Genomic DNA, 20,845 nt, shown 5'->3' on the forward strand with positions numbered 1-20,845 from the left:
GATCATATGGCAACTCCATTTTTAGTTTTTTAAGGAACTGCCGTACTGTTCTCCATAGTGGCTGCACCAATTTACATTCCCACCGACAGTGTAGGAGGGTTCCCTTTTCTCCACACCCTCTCCAGCGTTTGTTATTTGTAGACTTTTTAATGATGGCCACTCTGACTGGTATAAGGTGATACCTCATTGTAGTTTTGACTTGTATTTCTCTAATAATTAGCGACGTTGAGCATCTTTTCATGTGCCTGTTGGCCATCTGTATGTTTTCTTTGGAGAAATGTCTACTTAGGTCTTCTGCCCATTTTTTTATTGGGTTGTTTGTTTTTTTGTTATTGAGTTGTATGAGCTGTTTGTATATTTTGGAAATTAAGCCCTTGTCGGTCACATCATTTGCAAATATTTTGTCCCATTCTATAAGTTGTCTTTTCATTTTGTTTATGATTCCTTTGCTGTGCAAAAGCTTATAAGGTTGATTAGGTCCCATTTGTTAAAAATAGACTATTTATTTATTTGGCCATCCCATGTGGCTTGTGGGATTTCAGTTCTCTTATCAGGGATCGAACCTGGGCCCTTGGCAGTGAAAGTGCAGAGTCCTAACCACTGGACTGCCAGGGAATTCCCAAAAATAGACTATTTTTTTTTTTTTTTTTTTTTTATTTATTTATTTTTTTGGCTGTGTTGGGTCTTCGTTTCTGTGCGAGGGCTTCCTCTAGTTGCGGCAAGTGGGCGCCACTCTTCATCGCGGTGCGCGGGCCTCTCACTGTCGCGGCCTCTCCTGTTGCGGAGCACAGGCTCCAGACGCGCAGGCTCAGTAGTTGTGGCTCACGGGCCTAGTTGCTCCGCGGCATGTGGGATCCTCCCAGACCAGGGCTCGAACCCGTGTCCCCTGCATTAGCAGGCAGATTCTCAACCACTGCGCCACCAGGGAAGCCCTAGACTATTTTTTAATAGCAGTTTTAGATTCACAGCAAAATTTATCAAAGTACAGAGTTCCAATATATTCCCCACACATACAGCCTCCCCCACTATCAACATCCCCCACCAGAGTGGTATATTTGTTACAATTGATGAACCTACATTGACACCTCATTATCACCCAAAGTCTGTAGTTTACATTAGCATTCATTCTTTGTGTTGTACATTCTATGGGTTTGGACAAATATATAATGATAAGTATCCACCACCATTATAGTATCGTATAGAGTAGTTTCACTGCCCTAAAGTCCAATGCGTTCCACCTGTTCATCTCTCCCTGTACCCTAATCCTTGGCAACCACTGTTCTTTTTTACTGTCTCCATGGTTCTGCCTTTTCTAGAATGTCATATAGGTGAAATCATACAGTATGTAGCCTTTTCAGATTGTCTTCTTTCACTCAGTGATAGGCATTTGAGGTTCCTCCATGACTTTTCATGTCCTCATGAAAATGATAGCTCATTTCTTTTTAAGACTGAATAATATTCCCTTGTCTGGATGTACCACAGTGTAGTTATTCATTCACCTACTGAAGGATATCTTGGTTGCTTCCACGTTTTGGCAACTATGAATAAAGCTGCTATAAACATCTGTATGCAGGTTTTTCTGTGGACTTTTTTTCAGTTATTTGAGTAAATACCAAGGAGCATGATTGCTGGATTGTATGGTAAGAATATGTTTTATTTTATAAGAAAATGCCAAACTGCCTTCCAAGGTGGCCATACCATTTTGCATTCCCACCAGCAACAGGAGAATTTTTGTTGCTTCACAGCCTTGTCGGTATTTGGTATTATCAGTGTTTTGAATTTTAGCCTTCTAATAAGTGCATAGTGGTATCTGCTGTTCTAATTTGCAATTTTCTAATGGCATATGATGGAGAGTGTCTTTTCATATGCTTATTTTCCATTTGTATATCTTTTTTGGTGAGGTATCTTTAGATCTTCTGACTATAATTTTCAAACTTCTTTTCTGACCTGTGCCTTTAAGGCTATGTGTTTCCCTGTTTGTGCTTTAGTTGCTTATCTGTTTGTATGATTTGAACCCTTCGAGTTTTATTTCGACTTTCTTTATACCTCAGCACTAAAAAAATAGTTCCATGTGTGCTTGAAAATAATATGTAGTTAGCAGTGTTGGGTGAAATGTTCTGTATTAGGTCAAATTTCCTGATCATGTTATATTGTTCAAATCTTTTCCAACCTCACTGATTTGTTTTTTTGGTCTACTTATCCTGTCAGTTATTGAGAGCGGTGTTAAACTCTCCCAAAACTATTGTGCATTTGTCTATTTCTCCTTGTAGTTCTGTCATTTTTACTTTATGTATCTTGAGGTTATATGATTAGGAGCCTATTAGTCTAAAAATGCTGATCTTCATGATAATTTCACATTTTTTCATTAGGAAGTGTCCCTTGAAGTCTCTTTTGGCTGATACTAATATAGCTATATTATCAGCTATGGTCCAGCTATAGCTATACCAGCTTTCAGTTTGTATTTGCTCAGTGTAACTTTTTCTACTCTTTTACTTTCACCCTTTTTGTATTTTTATTTTAATTTTAATTTTTTTATTTATCTATTTATTTATTTTTGGCTGTGTTGGGTCTTCGTTTCTGTGCGAGGGCTTTCTCTAGTTGTGGCGAGCGGGGGCCACTCTGCATCGTGGTGCGCGGGCCTCTCACTATCGCAGCCTCTCTTGTTGCGGAGCACGGGCTCCAGACGCGCAGGCTCAGTAGTTGTGGCTCACGGGCCCTGTTGCTCCGGGGCATGTGGGATCTTCCCAGACCAGGGCTCGAACCCGTGTCCCCTGCATTGGCAAGGCAGATTCTCAACCACTGTGCCACCAGGGAAGCCCCTTTTTGTATTTTTAAATTACACATGAGTCTTAATGAATTTTTTTGTTTCGTTTTTATCTAGTCTGAAAATCTTTGTCTTGTTTGTTTGTTTGTTTTGTTTTGATTTTTTTTTGGCTGTGCCACACAGCATGTGGGATCTTAGTTCCCCAACCAGGGACTGAACCTGTGCCCCCTACATTGGAAGTGCAGAGTCCTAACCGCTGGACCACCAGGGAAATCCCAAGAAAATCTTTTTCTTTTAACAGCCTGATAATGTTTGTTTTTAACAGGAGCATTTCATTCATTCATATTTCATGTTGTTACTGATCTGTTTAAGTATATTATTTTGTTTTGTCTCCCTTAGTTTATGTAATGTTACTGTCTTGGTTCTCTTCATACCTGAGTTGTTTTTTTTTTAGTTTTGAGTGTGTGTGTGTGTGTGTGTGGGTGTCACTCTCTGTTCACCATTTAAATGCTCATGTTCCCCAGGAGCTCATTATTTGCCTTTTGTTTTTCTTACTCTGTGTACTTGTCCTTGGTGACTTTGTTCATACTTGTAATTTCAACTACTATTTACTTGTTGAGCTCCAAGCCTGTCTATTCTGTTGCTTCCTGGACTTCCCCACTTGGAGATCCTATCACTTCCCCAGATTCATCATATCCAAAGCCATACCTTCTTTTACTCTAAAACTGGTCTACTACCTATATTCTCTGGAATATCACTACCATTCCTTTCTCATTATATCCTCATCTATGCTCCCTGCATATTCAGTCTCCAGGTCATAGAGCCATCTCCTTTCTAGTCCCAGAGCCACTGCCTTATTTTAGTTCTTTATCATAATTTGCCCACTTTGTTACAACAGTCTTCTAAATGGTCTTGCTGAATTTATTCTTACATCACTACATTTTACTTTACATTGCTTGCAGAATGATGAAGGGTTTTATGCAGCACAATGATATCAAACTTGTATTTTAGATATATAACTCTGAAAACTTCTGGTGAATATGGCAGTTATTAAAGATGTCTAATGGCTGTGTCCTTCCATCTCTAGTAGATTCTCTAGACAATGACTTTCTAACTTTTTCAACCATAACCTGTAATAAGAAACACGTTTTGTATGACGAATAAACACACACAAGTAACTGAAGCAAAAGTTTCAGTAATAATACTTAACTTTTCTACTTCCTTTACTGCATTCTGATATTCTCTAGTCTAGGCCATTTCATTTTTTAAAATGCTGGTTATGGTCCACTAAGTTGATTTAACTGCCTCTAGTTTGAAAAACTATGTTCAAGAGTTTGTCTCTTTCAATACATCCTATACAAAGGAACAAAGGCAATTTGATGGAGAAAGGATAGTCTTTTCAACAAATGATGCTAGAACAACTGGATGTCCATGTGCAATAAAGTAAATTTAGACACTGACCTAAAACCTTCCACAAAAGTGAACTCAAAATGGGTCATATACCTGAATGTAAAACACAAAATTGTAAAACTTCTAGAGGATGACATAGGTGAAGAATCTAGGTAACTTTGGGTTTGGCAATGTGTTTTTAGATTCAACACCAAAAGCACGATCCACGAAAGAAAAAAGTGATTAGTTGGACTTCATTAAAATTAAAATTTTCTGCTCTGCAAAAGATACTGTTAAGAAAATGAGAAGACAAGCCACAGATTGGAAGAAGATAATTATAAAACATATATCTGGTAAAGGATTAGTATCCAAAATATACAAAGAACTCTTAAACTCAACAATAAAAAAGAAAAATACCCAATTAAAAGTGGACAAAAGAGGTAAAAAGACACCTCATCAAAGAAGATAAACAAATGGCAAGTAAGTATATGAAAAGATGTTCCACATCATATACCATTAGGGAAATGCAAATTTAAACAGTAATGAAATGCTACTACATACCTATTAGAATGGCTAAAATTCAAAACACTGACAATACCAAATGCTGACAGGGATGTGGAACGACAGGAACTCTCATTCATTGCTTGTAGGAATTAAAATGATACAGCCACTTTGGAAGATTTGACAGTATCTTACAAAGCTAAACATAGCCCCTTACCATATGACTCAGCAATCATGCTTCTAGGTATTTACCCAAATTAATTGAAAACTTATGTCCACACAGAAACATATACACAGATGTTTATAGCAGCTTTATTCATAATTGCCGAAACTTGGAAGTAACCAAGATGTCTTTCAGTAACTGTAATTCAACCAAACACTGGAATATTATTCAGCAATAAGAAGGAACGAGCTATCAAGCCACAAAAAGACATGGAGAAAACTTAAATGCATATCGCTACATGAAAGAAGACAGTCTGAAAAGGCCACATACCATGTGATTCCAACTATATAACGTTCTGGATAAGGCAGACTATGGAGACAGTAAAAATAAGAGTGGTTGTCAGGGGTTGGAGGTAGGGAAGGGAGCACCAGGGATTTGAAGGACAGTGAGATTATTCTGTATGATACTGTGTGGATACATGACATTATGCATTTGTCAAAACCCATAGAACTGTACAATATAGAGTGAACCCTAATATAAACTATGGACTTTTGTTAATGTGTCAATATTGGTTCATTAATTGTAACAAATGTAGCACACTAATATAAGATATCAATAATAGAGGAAAATGAGAGGAGGGAGGAGAAGGAGTATATGGGAACTGTGTATTTTCTGCTCAATTTTTCTGTAAATCTAAAATTGCTATAAGACATAAATCTATTAATTTTTAAATAAAAAAGAGTATGTCTCTCCATTCATTCATTCAACAAACATTTGTTAAATACCAACTATGTGCCAAAGAGTGAAGTACTCGAAGTAATAAATTATGTAAGACATATATCTTTCAAAGAGTGTAGAGTCTAGTGGGGAAAGTAAATCAACAATTGGGGTTATATTTGCTATATCAAAAGTGTGTATAGACTGTTATGGGACCCAGGAAGGGATCACCTTAGCCTGGATTGGGGAGGGGGAAGAAGTCACAGAAAAGGCTACTCAGAGGTCATGCTTTGTTTGAGATTTTTAGGGTGAGTAGCAGTTGACTAGATAAAAATTTGTGTGTCAGGGAATGAGCACCTTGAGGAGATGATATTCTATTGTCTATCTATATAGACAAAGCAGTATCTGAAAAGGCATAGAGGTAAGAATCAGCATGGTATGAAAAGAAAATTACAAAATTACAAACTTTCCTTAGTTATAGGAAAGTTTGCATCTAGGGGTAATGTGAGTCATGAAATTAAGGGGGTAAATAATATCATGAAAGACCCTGTGTATTAAATGAGCTAGAGTTTGTACTTTATCCTGAAGGCTAAGGAAAGTTACTTAAGGTAGGTTTACCTGATATAGGAAGATTCCTCTTGCTTTCTTCTTCAAATACGTAGTAATGCTGGATAAATTATAAACTCTCTTTCCCAGCTTTGTAATAAATATACAACAGAGCTTGAAAGCAAGAAAAGGAAATCTACAGATACCAGAAATGAAGAAGAAAATAAACATGAAAGGGAGTTAAAGCCGAGTGGACAGTGAGGAGTGGGAGCTGTAGTTTTAAGGACTACATGAGGTGAGGAGAGAGAGCTTCAGGCCTGTGATAATCAGAGAATTGGAACTGATCTATGTGTTCAAAGTTGGGAGCCACAAAAGGCTCTTGAGGAAAGGAGTACAACGACTACACCTAAGGAAGCAACAAAGCACTTAGAGTTGGGGTTTTAGGCCTTTGGGGAGTCAGAAATAAGTAATAGGGCTAGAGGGAGGAGATGGCCAGTGACCCAAGATTAAGCCATTCAGCTCATGGCATTCTTCTAAACACCGTGCGTGGTTCAACAGTAGTTGTATGTTATAAAAATGTGTTCAGATGAAGTGAAGTCCAGGACTAAGTTTGATGGTTGCATAGTGATAACCTCTTAAGATCTCTTTATCTGGATTTAGAAATTGGAAGCATGTGACTATGCTAGCTGCTGGTTGTATCTCCTGACAACTTGGAAAGTCAGCCTTCAGATGAAGATTAACCTCTGAAAGGTAGAATGGAGAATCAAAGAAACTGACTCTTGGGGAATAGTGTTGAGATACTGAATCAAAACAACACTGAATATTTCCCACTTCTGATAATGGCATAGTAGATTGCTCATGCTAGTCTTCTGCGTATAATGTGTGCATGCACGACTGTGTAGTGTGTATGTGTGTGTGTGTGTGTTCGTGTGTTCTTAAACAACTATTTGAAGGCACTGGAAAGAAACCAAGACAAAAGAGAAACTTAGTTTGAAAGACAGAAAGTCCGTTTGAGGGCATTCCCCAATCTTTGCCTGGTTCCATAGGCAAAGGTCATGGATAACAGGGTTCAGGACTAGCAGAGCAACTGGGAATTTAGGAAGAAAATCATGGAAGGGAAGGAGTTACATAAAAGCCCACAAACCTGAATTTAAAACTTCCCAACTCCTATGTATGGATGGGAAGGCCCCAGGGAATGCAATGCAAAATCAGTACCTAGAAGCTAGAAGAAATGAGAGAGGTTTCAGCAGTTGCTGATGGCAGGGCAGACAGAATTTGAGAACTGAGTCCAGCCAAATTAACTGCCTGCTAGAACAAACACCAATCTTCAGAGGAACATAACAAAATTCAGTGTCTTGACAACATGTACATAATATACAGTATCTAATAAAAAATCACTACACATATGAAGAAACAAGAAAATGTGGTCATACTCAGGAAGAAAGCAGTCAATAACAAACCATCTCCAGGATGATCCAGATGTTCAAATTAGAAGCCAAGAGCTTTAAAGAAGTCATCATAAATATGCTCCAGGACTAAAAGGAAAATATGTGTACAATGATTAAACAGATGAGAAATCTCAACAGAGTAAGAGAAACTATCTTTTAAGTCAAAATTTTAGAACAGAAAAGCACAATAACCAAAATGAAAAATAAACTGGGTGAGCTTAACAGCAGACTTGAGATGTCAAGGAAAGAGTCAATTAACTTAAAGACGCAGACATAGAGAATGGACTTGAGGACATGGGGAGGGGGAAGGGTAAGCTGGGACGAAGTGAGAGAGTGGCATGGACATATATACACTACCAAATGTAAAATAGATAGCTAGTGGGAAGCAGCCGGATAGCACAGGGAGATCAGCTCGGTGCTTTGTGACCACGGAGAGGGGTGGGATAGGGAGGGTGGGAGGGAGACGCAAGAGGGAGCAGCTATGGGGATATATGTATATGTATAGCTGATTCACTTTGTTATAAAGCAGAAACTAACACACCATTGTAAAGCAATTATACTTCAATAAAGATGTTAAAAATAACTCAATTAACTTGAAGACAGATCAATAGAAAATATTCAAGTTGAAGAGCTGATAAAAAGATTCATAAAGGGACTTCCCTGGTGGCACAGCGGTTAAGACTCTGTGCTCCCAATGCACGGGACCTGGGTTTGATCCCTGGTCAGGGAACTAGATCCCACACGCATGCCTCAACTAAGAAGCCCACGTGCCGCAACTAAGGAGCAGGCAAGCCACAACTAAGGAGCTTGCCTGCCGCAGCTAAGACCTGATGCAACCAAATGAATGAATGAATGAATGAATGATTTTTAAAAAGAGAAAGATTCATGAAAACTAGACAGAGCCTCAGAGACTTCTGGGACAACAGCAATTGGCTAACATAACATGTAATTTGAGTCTCTAAGGGAAAGGAAAGAGAAAATGAGGCCAAAAAAATTGACAAATAATGGTAAATTTGGCAAAAAAAAAATCAATTTATGGATCCAAAAACCATAGCAAACCCTAAGAAGAATAAATACAAAGATAACCACACCAGGTACATTATAGTCAAGCTGCTGAAATCCTGGTTTTAGCCAGAGAAAAACAACACTTTATACACAAGGGGCCAATCATACAAAATTATAGCTGATTTCCACCAGACCTGTACTGTAAGAAATGCTAAAAGAAATTCTTCAGGTTGAAAGGCAATGATACTAGATGGTAACTCATATCTTCAGAAATGGATGAAGTTCAGTAGACATGGTAAGAATGTGGGTAAATTTAAAAGACTATATTTTCTTCTCTTAGTTTCTTTAAAAGACATATTAGTGGTTAAAGAAAAAATTTTAGCACTGTATTGTGGAGTTTATACCAATAGGACAAAGAAGTGAGGTATATAGAATTATGCTGTTACAAGATGGCTATATTTAATGCTCAGTAGTACAACATTAACTCTAAGTAGATTATATTAAGTTAAAGATGCATGTTTTAATCTCTAAAGCAACCAATAAAACAAAATGCAGAGTTACAACTAAAAGTCAATGGGACCACAGTGAGATACCAGTTTATACCCACTAAGATGGCTATAATAAAAAAGATGGACAGTAACAAGTGCTGACAAGGATGTGGAGAAATAGGACTTCTCATACATTGCTGGTGGAAGTGTAAAATGGTGCAGCTGTTTTGGAAAACAGCTTGGCAGTTCTTAAGTTTAACGTAGAGTATGACTCAGCAGATCCACTCTTAGGTATATACTCAAGGGAAATGAAAATGTACATCCACACAAAACATGTACATGAATATTAATAGCAGCTTATTCATAATAGTCAAAAAGTGGAAACAACCCAAGTGTCCATCAACTGATGAATGGAAAAGTAAAATGTGGTATATCCATTCAATGGAATATTGTTCAGCAATAAAAAGAAATACAGTACTGACACATGCTACAACATGGATGAACCTTGAAAACATTATGAAAAAATGAAAGGATCCAGTCAAAGATGACCACATATTGTATATTCATATTGTATATTCATTTATATGAAAGGCCCAGAATAGGCAGATCTATAGAGATGGGAAGTTGATTAGTAGTTGCTTAGAGCTGAGTGGATGAGGGGGAATGGGGAAGGACACCTCATGGGTATGGGGTTTCTTTTAAGGGGATGAAAATGTTCTAAAATTAGATTTTGGTAATGGTTGTGCACCCTGTGAATATATTTTTTGAAAACATTGAATTGTATACTGATTTAAATGGGTGAATTGTATGATATGCGAAATATATTTCAATAAAGCTGTTTTCAAAAAGCCAAGGGAGAAATCAAAATGGAATACTAAAACCTTTTTCTCAGTTAACCCCAAAGGAGGAGCAATAAAACAAGCAAAGAAACGAACAGATGACACAGATAGAAAACAAGTAGCAAAATGGCAAATCTAAATCCAGCCAAATCAAATGTAAATGTTAGACTAAACCCTGCAATTAAAAGGCAGAGATTGTCAAACTGGATAAAAAGCATGACCCAACTATAAGTTGTCTACAAGGCATGCACTTTTAACACAAAGTCACAAGGTTGAAAATAAAAGGATAGGAAAAGATGAAAAGATATGCCATGCAGACATGAATCATTAGAAATTTAGAGTAGATATTTTAATAATGGACCAAAAATAGACTTCAAAACAGGGAGTATTATCAGAGATAGAGACATTTTATAATGATAAAAACCCCAATATAACGGGAAGACATAATTACAAATGTGTATGTGCCTAATAATGTAGCTTTAAAATAGGTGAAGCATAAAACTGACAAAACTAAAGGAAAAAGGATTCAATTCCCCAATTGTAGTTGGAGATTTTCACATCCCTTTAGAGTAATTAATAGAACAACTAGGTCAAAAATCTGTACAGATATAGAAGATCTGAATAGCACTGTAAACCACCTTGACCTAACTAACATTTATAGAATCCAACACCCAACAATTACAGAATACTGAATCTTTTCAGGTATCCTGGAACTTTTACCAAAATAGACTGTTTATAGGACCATGAAACAAGTTTGAATAAGAGTCAAAAGATTGAAATCTAAGAGAGTATGTTCTCTGATCACAATTGAATTAAATTAGAAATCAATAACAAAAATATATCTGGAAAATTCCCAAAGATTTAGAAATTAAACAGTGTATTTCTGAATAATGCATGGATCAAAAGAATATCAAAGGGAAATTGGAAAATATTTTCATGTAAATGATAATGAAAAACAAACATGTGAGCATTTGTGAGATGTAGTGAAAGCATTGCTTAGCAGGAAATGTATAGCTTTAATTGTTCATACAGGTGTACCTTCGGGATATTATGGGTTCGATTCCAAACCATTGCAATAAAGTGAATACTGCAATAAATCGAGTTATATGAATATTTTGCTTTCCCAGTGCATATAAGTTATGTTTACACTATACTTAGACTATTAAGTGCACAACAGCATTATGTCTAAAAAATACATACATACCTTATCTTTAAAAGACTTTATTGCCAAAAAATGCTAACCATCTTGCCTTCAGCGAGTTGTCACTGACCACCATAACAAATATAATAATAATGAAAAAGTTTTAAATATTGTGAGAATTACCAAAATGTGACACAGAGATACAAAGTAAGCAAATGCTGTTGGAAAAATGGTGCTAATAGACTTGCTTGTCACAGGGTTGCCACAAACCTTCAATCTGTAAAAAATGCAGTATCCGTGAAGTGCAGTAAAACAAGATATGCCTGTAGTAGAAAGAAGGAATGGTTAAAATTTATTTTGTATATTTCCGGAAGCTAGAAAAACGTAAGCAAAGTAAAACCAAGAAGAAGAAAATTAAGAAAATAGCAAGTATCAATTAAATAGAAAACAGACAACAGAGAAAATTAACAAAGCCAGGGCTTCCCTGGTGGTGCAGTGGTTAAGAATCCGCCAATGCAAGGGACACAGGTTCAAAGAATCCAATGCAAGGGACACAGGTTCAAGCCCTGGTCCAGACAGATCCCACATGCTGCCAAGCAACTAAGCCCATGCGCTGCAACTACTGAGCCTGCCCTCTAGATCTCGCAAGCCACAACTACTGAGCCCGCATGCCACAACTACTGAAGCCCGCACGCTTGGAGCCCGTGCTCCGCAACAAGAGAAGCCACTGCAATGAGAAGCCCGTGCACGGCAGTGAAGAGTAGCTCCCACTCGCCCCAACTAGAGAAAGCCTGCACGCAGCAACGAAGGCCCAACGCAGCCAAAAATAAATTTAAAAAAATAAATAAATTTTTAAAAAAATTAACAAAGCCAAATGAATTATTTCAAAAGATCAATAAAATTGAAAAACCCCTAGAAAAACACAAGTTATCAGTATTGGAAAAGAAAGAGGGAGTATCATCATAGATCCATAAACTTTAAAGAATAATAAAGGAATTCTAAAAACAACTTTTGCCAATAAATTTGACAACCTAGTGAAATAGAAAAATTCCTGGAAAAATACAGCTTGCCCAAACTGACACAAAATGAAATAAAAAGTCTGAATAGGCCTGTCGAAGACTTTGTGAAAGAAACTGAATTTGTAGTAAAATAGATGCCTCCAAGGAAAACTCCAGGCCCAGAGAATATCACTGGTAAATTATATCAAACATTATGAAAGAAACTAAACCTTACAAACTCTTTCAGAAAATAAAGGAAGAAAACATTTTCAACTAATTTTATGAGACTAGTCTAATCATGAGACTAAAACATAGTAGAGATATTATAAAAAAATTAAATAAAAAAAATCTCTTATAACATAGACATAAAACTGTTTAATAAAATATTAGCAAATTGAACCCAGGAATGTATATAAGGATTAACACAGCATGACCAAGTAGGTTTTATCCCAGGAATGTAAACTGGTTTTGTATTTGAAAATACACATAATTACCATAATAACAGAATAAGGAAAAAAAACATATGATCATCTCAATAGACGCAGAAAAAACATTTGACAAAATTCAGCATAAATACTTGATACATGGATCTGGAATTAGAAGGGAATTTCCTCAACCTGATAAAGGGCATCAACAAAGTAACCTTCAGCTAACGTAGTTCTAAATGGTAAACCACTGGGAATCCCCTGGCGGTCCAGTGGTTAGGAATCTGTGTTTCCATTGCAGGGGGCACTGGTTCGATCCCTGGTCGGGGAACTAAGATCCCACAAGCCGAGTGGCCTGGCCAAAAAAAAAAAAAGTCAAAAAAGTTGAAGACAAATTTAAAAAATAAAATAAAATAAATGATAAACCACTGAACACTTTCCTCTTAAGACTAGGAACAAGGCAAAAGTACCACTCTTACAATTTCTACTCAACATTTTCCTGACTGTCCTTGCTAATGCAGTAAGGTAAAGAAAGGTCAAAGGAATAAAGATTGGAAAAGAAGAAGTAAAAACTGTTCCTATACACAGATAATTTATATAGTAGAAAATGAATCGTCAAAAAAATTATTATCATCAATAAGTGAATTTAGGGACTTCCCTGGCAGTCCAGAGGTTAAGACTTTGCCTTCCAATGCAGGGGGTGCAGGTTTGATCCCTAGTTGGGGAGCTAAGATCCCACATGCCTCATCGCCAAAAAACCAAAACATAAAACAGAAGCAATATTGTAACAAATTCAATAAGGATTTTAAAAATGGTCCACATCAAAAAAAAAAAAGTGAATTTAGCTTAGCATTGTCTTAAGGTACAAGGCCAATAAAAATATTAATTGTATTTTTACATATATATGAGATTTAAAAACCAATTATATTTTAATAGTATCAAAAATAAAATACTTAAGAATAAATTTAACATGCACAACTCTACACTGAAAAGTACAAAATACTGCTCAAGAAATTAAAGATGTAACTACATGAAGATACATAATTTTCATGGATTGGAAGCCTTGAAATTGTTGACATATCACTTCTTCTAAATGAATCTATAGGTGCAATGCAATGCCAATCATAATCCCAGCTGATTTGTTTTGTAAATAAAAACAGATCAGCTAATTCTAAAATTTATATGGAAATGCTAAGGACCTAGTATAGCCAAAGCAATGTTGAAAAAGAAGAACAAAGCTGGAGGATTTATTCTCATCAAGGCTTAGTTATAAAGTGACAATGATCAATATACCATGGTATTGGTATAAGGGTAGACACATAAAGAAATAGAAATAGGGTTCCAGAAATATACACACATATGTAAAGTCAATTGATTTTTGCTAAAAGCACCAAAGCAATTTAATGGAAAAAAGAAACTTCAAGAAATGGTGTTGGAACAACTGGCTATCTAAAAAAAATAATTAACCTCAATCCCTACATTACACCATGCACAAAAATTAATTCAAGGTGGATCAGAGACCCAAGTGTAAAAATTAAAACTATAAGGGCTTTAGGGAGTTTCCTGGTGGCCTAGTGGTTAGGATTTTGGGGTTTCACTGCAGAGGGCCCAGGTTCAATCCCTGGTCAGGGAACTAAGATCCCACAAGCCATGCGCGGCCAAAAGAAAAAAAAAAACCAAAAAAACTATAAAGCCTTTAGAAGAAAATATAGGAGAATTTTTTTTTTTTTTGCAACCTGAAAGGCAAAATTTTCTAAGGCATAGAAAGCAAAAACATTAAAACAAACATCGATACATTAAACTTCATCAAAATTAAAAACTTCTGCCCATCAAAACATGCAGTTAAGGAAATGAACGTGGAACCCACAGGCAGAGTTCAGAATTGGAGGGGAGTCACAAAACATGAATCTGACAGAAAACTTGTACCACGAATATGAAATAAATTACTCCCAAAACTCAATAAATGACACCCACCCCCAAAGACTTAAAAGACCTGAACAAACACTTCACAAAAGAAGATACTATATGAATGGCTAATAAAAATACAAAACACCATTAATCATCAAGGAAATGCAAATTAAAACACAATGAGATACTTCCTATTCCCTAGAATACCTAAAATAGTAAGGCTGAAAATACCAAATGTTGGCAAGAATGTGGAACAACTGGAATATTCATACACTGTGGATGGAAATTTTTTTGGCAATTTCTTAGAAAGTTAAACATATACCTACCCTTTAAATCAGTAATTCTACTTCTGTATATTTATACAGGAGTAATGGAAACATACTCCACAAAAAGACTTGTGCAAGAGTGTTCATAGCATCTTTATTCAATGTACAAAACTAATAACTCACGTATCTATAAATGGGAGAATAAGCAGTTGTGTTTATATGCATACAATAGCATACTGCTCACCAAAAAAGGAGTGTACTATTGATCTATGCAACAAATGGATGAATCTCATAGACATAATGCTGTGTGAAAGAAACCAGACATTGAAAAGCATATGCTGAATGATTTCATTTATATAAGATTGTAGAAGAGGCAAAACTAATCTCCACGGGAAAAAAAATTGGAACAGAGGTAGCCTGGGGCTAGCAGTGGGGAGCTATGGGTTGACTGGGAAGAAACACAAGAGGACTTTCTGGGGAAACAGAAGTGTTCTATGCTTAAATTCGATGTGGGTTATAAATGTGTGGCCATTTGGTAAAATTTTACAGTGAAGATTTGTGCACTTCCATTTATGTAAATGTTACCTGAGAACTTCCATTACAAAAATAACAATCAAGTAGGGGTAGGGAGAAGGTGGAGGCATCCATGATACAAGAATGGCAGAATCTTAAAGTGTTGAAGCTTGATGCTGAGTACATAGGGGTTCATTGTACCATTCTGTTTACTTTGTACAGATCTGAAATTTTCCATAATAAAAAGTTTTGCTTTTTTTTTAAACTGGATGCCCACCATACTACAGAACTTTCAAGTTATTTGAGCCCATAAATTTTATTTCTGTCAAAACCAATTAGAGATGGATTTTCTATGACTCATAGTCAAAAGCATCTCAAATAATACACTGAAGATTGTAGTGATTGTTTTTTTAAAAATATTCTATCATTTCTGCATAACAGTAAGCCTAGTAGTTGGATCTTATCTCAATTTAGCAGATGGAAACCTGTTAGACACCGGGAATTAGATAAGAAGTTGTACTCATCAACTGTACAGCTGTAGATTGGAGCAGGGGAATCCACTAGCACATACATCGACAGAATGGGGCCAGTGGCAGTCCACGCATTCTGTTTGTTCCCAAACAACAGGTCTAGATGTCTTTCTCATCCTCAAATGAGAGGTCACATAACAATATGGGACTTATAAAACTTTTAGAACAAGGGAAAGGGAATATCATCACGGAGATTTAAAGGAAGAGCAACTCTGAAAATTATATTTTATAAGAATTATAAGAAATTTTAAAACTTTTCTGTATCCTTTGTTGATGCAAGAAGAAAAGGCTTCTGTGGAACTGAAGCATAAAAACAAAAGGAACAAATAGGCTGAGATGAAAACAGGGCAAAAAGGATGGATAGATGTAGGTAAACAACATGCAGTAGCAGAATTAAAATACAAATTGGAGACGGTAAAAAGTAGGACTCACACTGAGGTGTACTGAGGTAATGATGTGGAAAACACATTTGAGACATGTCCTGGGAAATCAGAGGGATAAAGAAAAGAGATTGAAAACTGTGGGAGAGATGGTAGCTGTTGATGACATCAAATGTCAGAAGGTGAGCCAAAGTTTTCAAGGGAAAAGGCTGTGACTAGGCAGTCTTGTGTCCAGCTGCATTTTGTTTTGTTCATGAGGGTAACAGACATTCATGTGTGCCAGGGTTCAAAACTATGCCAACAGTTCACATAACCTTCTTGAAAAACAAAACACTGAGTTGACTGAAAAACAAATCAAAATGAAGAATTTAAGGGCAGAATATATGTTACGAAAGTCCTGGCAGACTTCCTAAAGGACTACCAGTAAGCAGAAGGCAGTCACAAGCTCTTAGTGGAATCCTCATCCTACCAAACCACTCTGATGGAACTGAGCACACATATGAATCTGCAGGAATGTGTGTCGTGTGCTATCTGGACTAAACTTAAAAGCAAACAGTTTCCTTATGAGTTGTTATTCCCCCTGGACAAAATTGTGTAATTGGGCACAAACAACTCATCTGGAAATCATCTCCCTCAGGCACTGTTTACTACAAGATTCAGAAGCTCAAATAAGAGCAAAGTACAATAATGTTAAAAAAGAAGAAAAGAATAATTTCTCAGAAAAAAAGACTGAAAGGAAATACTTCAAAATGTTAAATAAATTAACACAACATTGTAAATCAACTATACTTCAATTTTAAAAAGCTAAGTAAATTAAATGATTACTACAAACCTATATGATTTTTAATCTTTGACTTTCTTGTATTTTTTAGCTTTTGAAATGAGCACGTATCATTTTTCAGTTAAAAAAAGAAAGAAAAATTGATGAAAATGCTGTTACTAGCAAAAAAAAAAGCATACAAAATAGTGGAACAAGGAAGAGCCAAAAACAATTAAGACTTCATTAAACAGTTAAACCGGAGAATACATGTATTATTCAAAGTATAGTATTAGCTAAAACAATGTAAAAGGGAACACTGAAACATTCACCTTTTTCAATTTCAAAATTCTTAAATTTTATTTTTATTTATTTAAATAATGACTTATTTTAATAGTGGCTTTACAGTTTTTCAGATATATCAGTTTACGAAACATCGTAACAAATAAACAAAAGGAAACAACAAACCAAAAAAAAACAGATTGGGATTGACATATATACACTAATATGTATAAAATAGAAAACTAATGAGAACCTGCTGTATCACCAGCCCAAACCTCCCCACCCGGAACTTCAGATTTGCATCTAGCTGCTTATTTGATATCTACCTCTAGGTAGCACTTCATATTCAACGTGTCCAAAGCTAAAGTCCTGCCCCCAAATTGCTTCTTTCCCTATTTCAGTTAGTGATACTCTCCAGTTACTCAAGAGATAAATATACCCAAGTCCTTCTAGACTCTCCCTCTTTCCTTACCCTCATGTTTAATCCCTCAGCAATTCCACTAGTGCATCTCCTAAATAACTTTTGATTGCATCATCTTTAAAAAAAAAAAAAAGTGTTATCAACTATAGTCACCATGTTTTACATTAGATCCTCAGACCTTATTCATTGTGCAGCTGTAAGGTTTTACTGGCCTTTTATTGGCCTCTCCCTGTTTTCCCCACCTCCCAGCGTCTGGTAGCCATTTTTCTACTCTCTAAGAGTTTGACTTTTAAAAAAATTTTTAGATTCTGCATATAAATGATATACCATGTAGTATTTTTCTTTCTGTCTGGCTTATTTCACTTAGCATAATGCCCTCAAGGTCCATCTATTTATGAACCTGATTCCCCATCAAAACTATGAGCCCTTTCAGGGAAAGAATCATATCTCATGCATCGGAGTGTCTAGCTTAGTTCTTGGCACTAGGATTCTGTAGAATCTCAAGCTGGGCCCCTAATGTGCTTGTGTGCACCACAATTGATTTGGCTCAAATAATACACTGTTTTGATTAATAGCAGTTCTCCCTTTGATAAGAATTTCATGCCAAGGTGGTTCATTGCTTTTTCCTTTAAGATATATGTCAAATCAATTTATCAAACATTGAATGAAGCCCTATGTGTCCTAAGTACTGACCAGCCCCATGGAGATATGGAGATGAATAAGACATGGTTCCTGCACAGTGGAGGTCACAGAAACTTTTTTGGGTCTCCCTCCCTCCATTTCTCCATTCTTTCCTCCCATTCCTTTTCTGGATAAATTTTTGCTGAGTCTGGAATTGTGTCCAATGGGGTAAATACATGTAAAGAGGTTTTTTTTTTTTTCTTTTTGCAATACAGTCTACTCAGTGCAACAATAGAAGTTTATTCCAGATATAGCACAGAAGAAAGCATCATAGAATTCTTAGGGTGGACATGGGGGATCCTGGAGGTGGTGACTTCTAAGTGAGTTATAAAGAATAAAAAGACACTCCAAATGCTCAGGTAGGTGAAAGGTACTTGCAAGCAAAGAAAGAGCATATGCAAAAGCCTAGAGATGTGAAGTAGCATCATGTGTTCCAAAAACAATTCTACTTTGGTATCTCTGCAGCATAAAGTTTAGTAGAATGGGGATGGTGTGGGGTGGGAGATGAAGCTAGGGTAATAGGCAATATTTTAAGTGCTAAGGTCTTTTATGTTTGGCAAACTTTTTAGTTAAGAGAAGGGTAGTCTCCAGTATAGCTGGTGGTATTAATAATCCAAGTGTGAGCCATTATATTGCAAATTTCCATCCGTTTCCATCGTAGAATTAAGCAAGGTTCTGTAATCATCTAGCTGTAGTTTAGTGTTCATTGTATGGGTGAATAAGAATGAAAAGAATATGCTCCCTGGAGTTGATGGTGCTATTGAGGATAAAGAATTTACCCACACAGTTCAGAGCCCTTACCAAGCAATCTACAAACTAGTGCAAACTAAAATTGTAAAGATAGTATGTAAGTACAGTCTTTTGTTTTAATTGAAGTATAGTTGATTTACAGTGTTGTGTTAGCTTCTGGTGTACAGCAAAGTGATTCAGTTATACATATATATACATATTCTTTTTCATATTCTTGTCCATTATGGTTTATTACAAGATATTGAATATAGTTCCCTGTGTTATACAGTAGGACCTTGTTGTTTATCTGTTTTATATATATTAGTGTATGTCTGCTAATCCCAAACTCCTAATTAATCCCTCCCCCACCCCCTTTCCCCTTTGGTTAACCGTAAGTTTGTTTTCTATGTCTGAATAAGCACAGCTGGATGAGTTATAGGAGTGATTTAGGAAAACATGGGTTATAAAGAGACAACCTGATCTGGGGCTTAAAAACAATTTCCATCAGAGCTAGCTGAGCATAGAAAATACAGAACTGAGTAATGTACTTGTAAATTAGAAACCTTTGAATGTTCTGTAGTCTATAGTCAAGAAATGACCTTCTACTTAGATCAACACATAATCATCTCTGAGCTTTATAGTATAAGCAGGAGACAAATTTATTTTTTCTTTATAATAAATTTATTTGTTTTCTTATTCTCTACTGGTGACAGAGGCTGTGTTAAGTATTTAGTTAACAGTTATTTTCCACTAATTTTAGTTTTAAGGCACTTTAAGGTATTCAATTTGCCTTAGAGATTGTTTATATGAAATGAGTCCCTGTGTCTCTGCCAAGTCACCCTCAGTCCAGGGTACACTAGGGTCACCTTAGATTCTCCTTTCATCTCTCTACTCTCAAAAATACACCACAGCGTCTGCCTTTTTCCTTGTGGAATGCATTAACTCTTCTTGTTCACTAGGGCTCACATCCCCACAGCCCTCTACTTGGATATTCTTTCCTCTCATGGAGCTCAGGTGGACTTTTGTCAGCTCGTAGGGTTTGTATGTGGACCATCCTAGAGCCTTTGATCATTAAATCACATTTCCCACTTAGGCAAACTCAAATTTACGAGATGGTGTGTTGTAATCAATCCTCCGAAAGAAGGATGGGGGAACCTTTCACTTTCTATTTGTATGCCTCATAAATTATTTCAGTTTGACAATGAGCATTTGCTATTTTCATAATGAAAAGTAAAGATGACCCACTTTTGAAAAATGAAATTCAACAGTAGAGCCTTTAGTACCATTTTCAGGTCTGTTAAATTAATCTGTCTATATCTACACACACACACACACACATACACACACCCCATAGTGCAAAATAATGTTGAAAAATTCATACTAGTTTAGAAAGCAAGAGCCATAAAAATGTTCCTACTGTATGACCCAGAAGCTCTACTGCTGAGAAACAACCTAAGGAAATAATTCAAAAGAAGGAAAATATAAAAATCTTTACAAAGCTTGTATACACACAGAAAAATTGGAGAAAGAAGACTTTAAAGTCAACATAAGGGGAAAAGTTAGGAAAATAATGATATATCAACTGGATGGCATATTATTGCGACACTGAAAATGAATTTCATAAAACTATGTTAACAACACAGCATGTTTACAGTATAATGAGAAAAAGAATACAAAATTATATATACACTGATTATAGATGTGTATAAAATGAATTACATGTGGACAACTAGAAGGAAATGGATAATGAAAACAGCTGTTCTAGTTCAGTGGAATTATGGGTGAATTTTAAAATTTTATTGAATGTCTTTTCAGTAAATAAAATTGGAAAAATTGCAAGAGTTTCAAATTGTCAGTTAATTCAGATTATCTTTGTTCTGGGACTTTTGCAGCAAAAAGAAGGAAAGACTCCAGAGTCTCAGCCCTTTTCCTCTTTATTTCACTGGCCAAAAGA

The 20,845-nt window shown here is 36.1% G+C and overlaps 1 protein-coding gene across 1 annotated transcript in view; it reads left to right on the forward strand.

The window, feature by feature from the left end:
* Positions 1–20,845, forward strand: part of DIPK1A (divergent protein kinase domain 1A) — a 137,004-nt gene that overhangs the window by 43,602 nt on the left and 72,557 nt on the right. The gene's annotated exons all lie outside the window — the stretch shown is intronic.

This window comes from Eubalaena glacialis, chromosome 3 (assembly GCF_028564815.1).
Source record: "Eubalaena glacialis isolate mEubGla1 chromosome 3, mEubGla1.1.hap2.+ XY, whole genome shotgun sequence".
NCBI lineage: Eukaryota > Metazoa > Chordata > Mammalia > Artiodactyla > Balaenidae > Eubalaena > Eubalaena glacialis.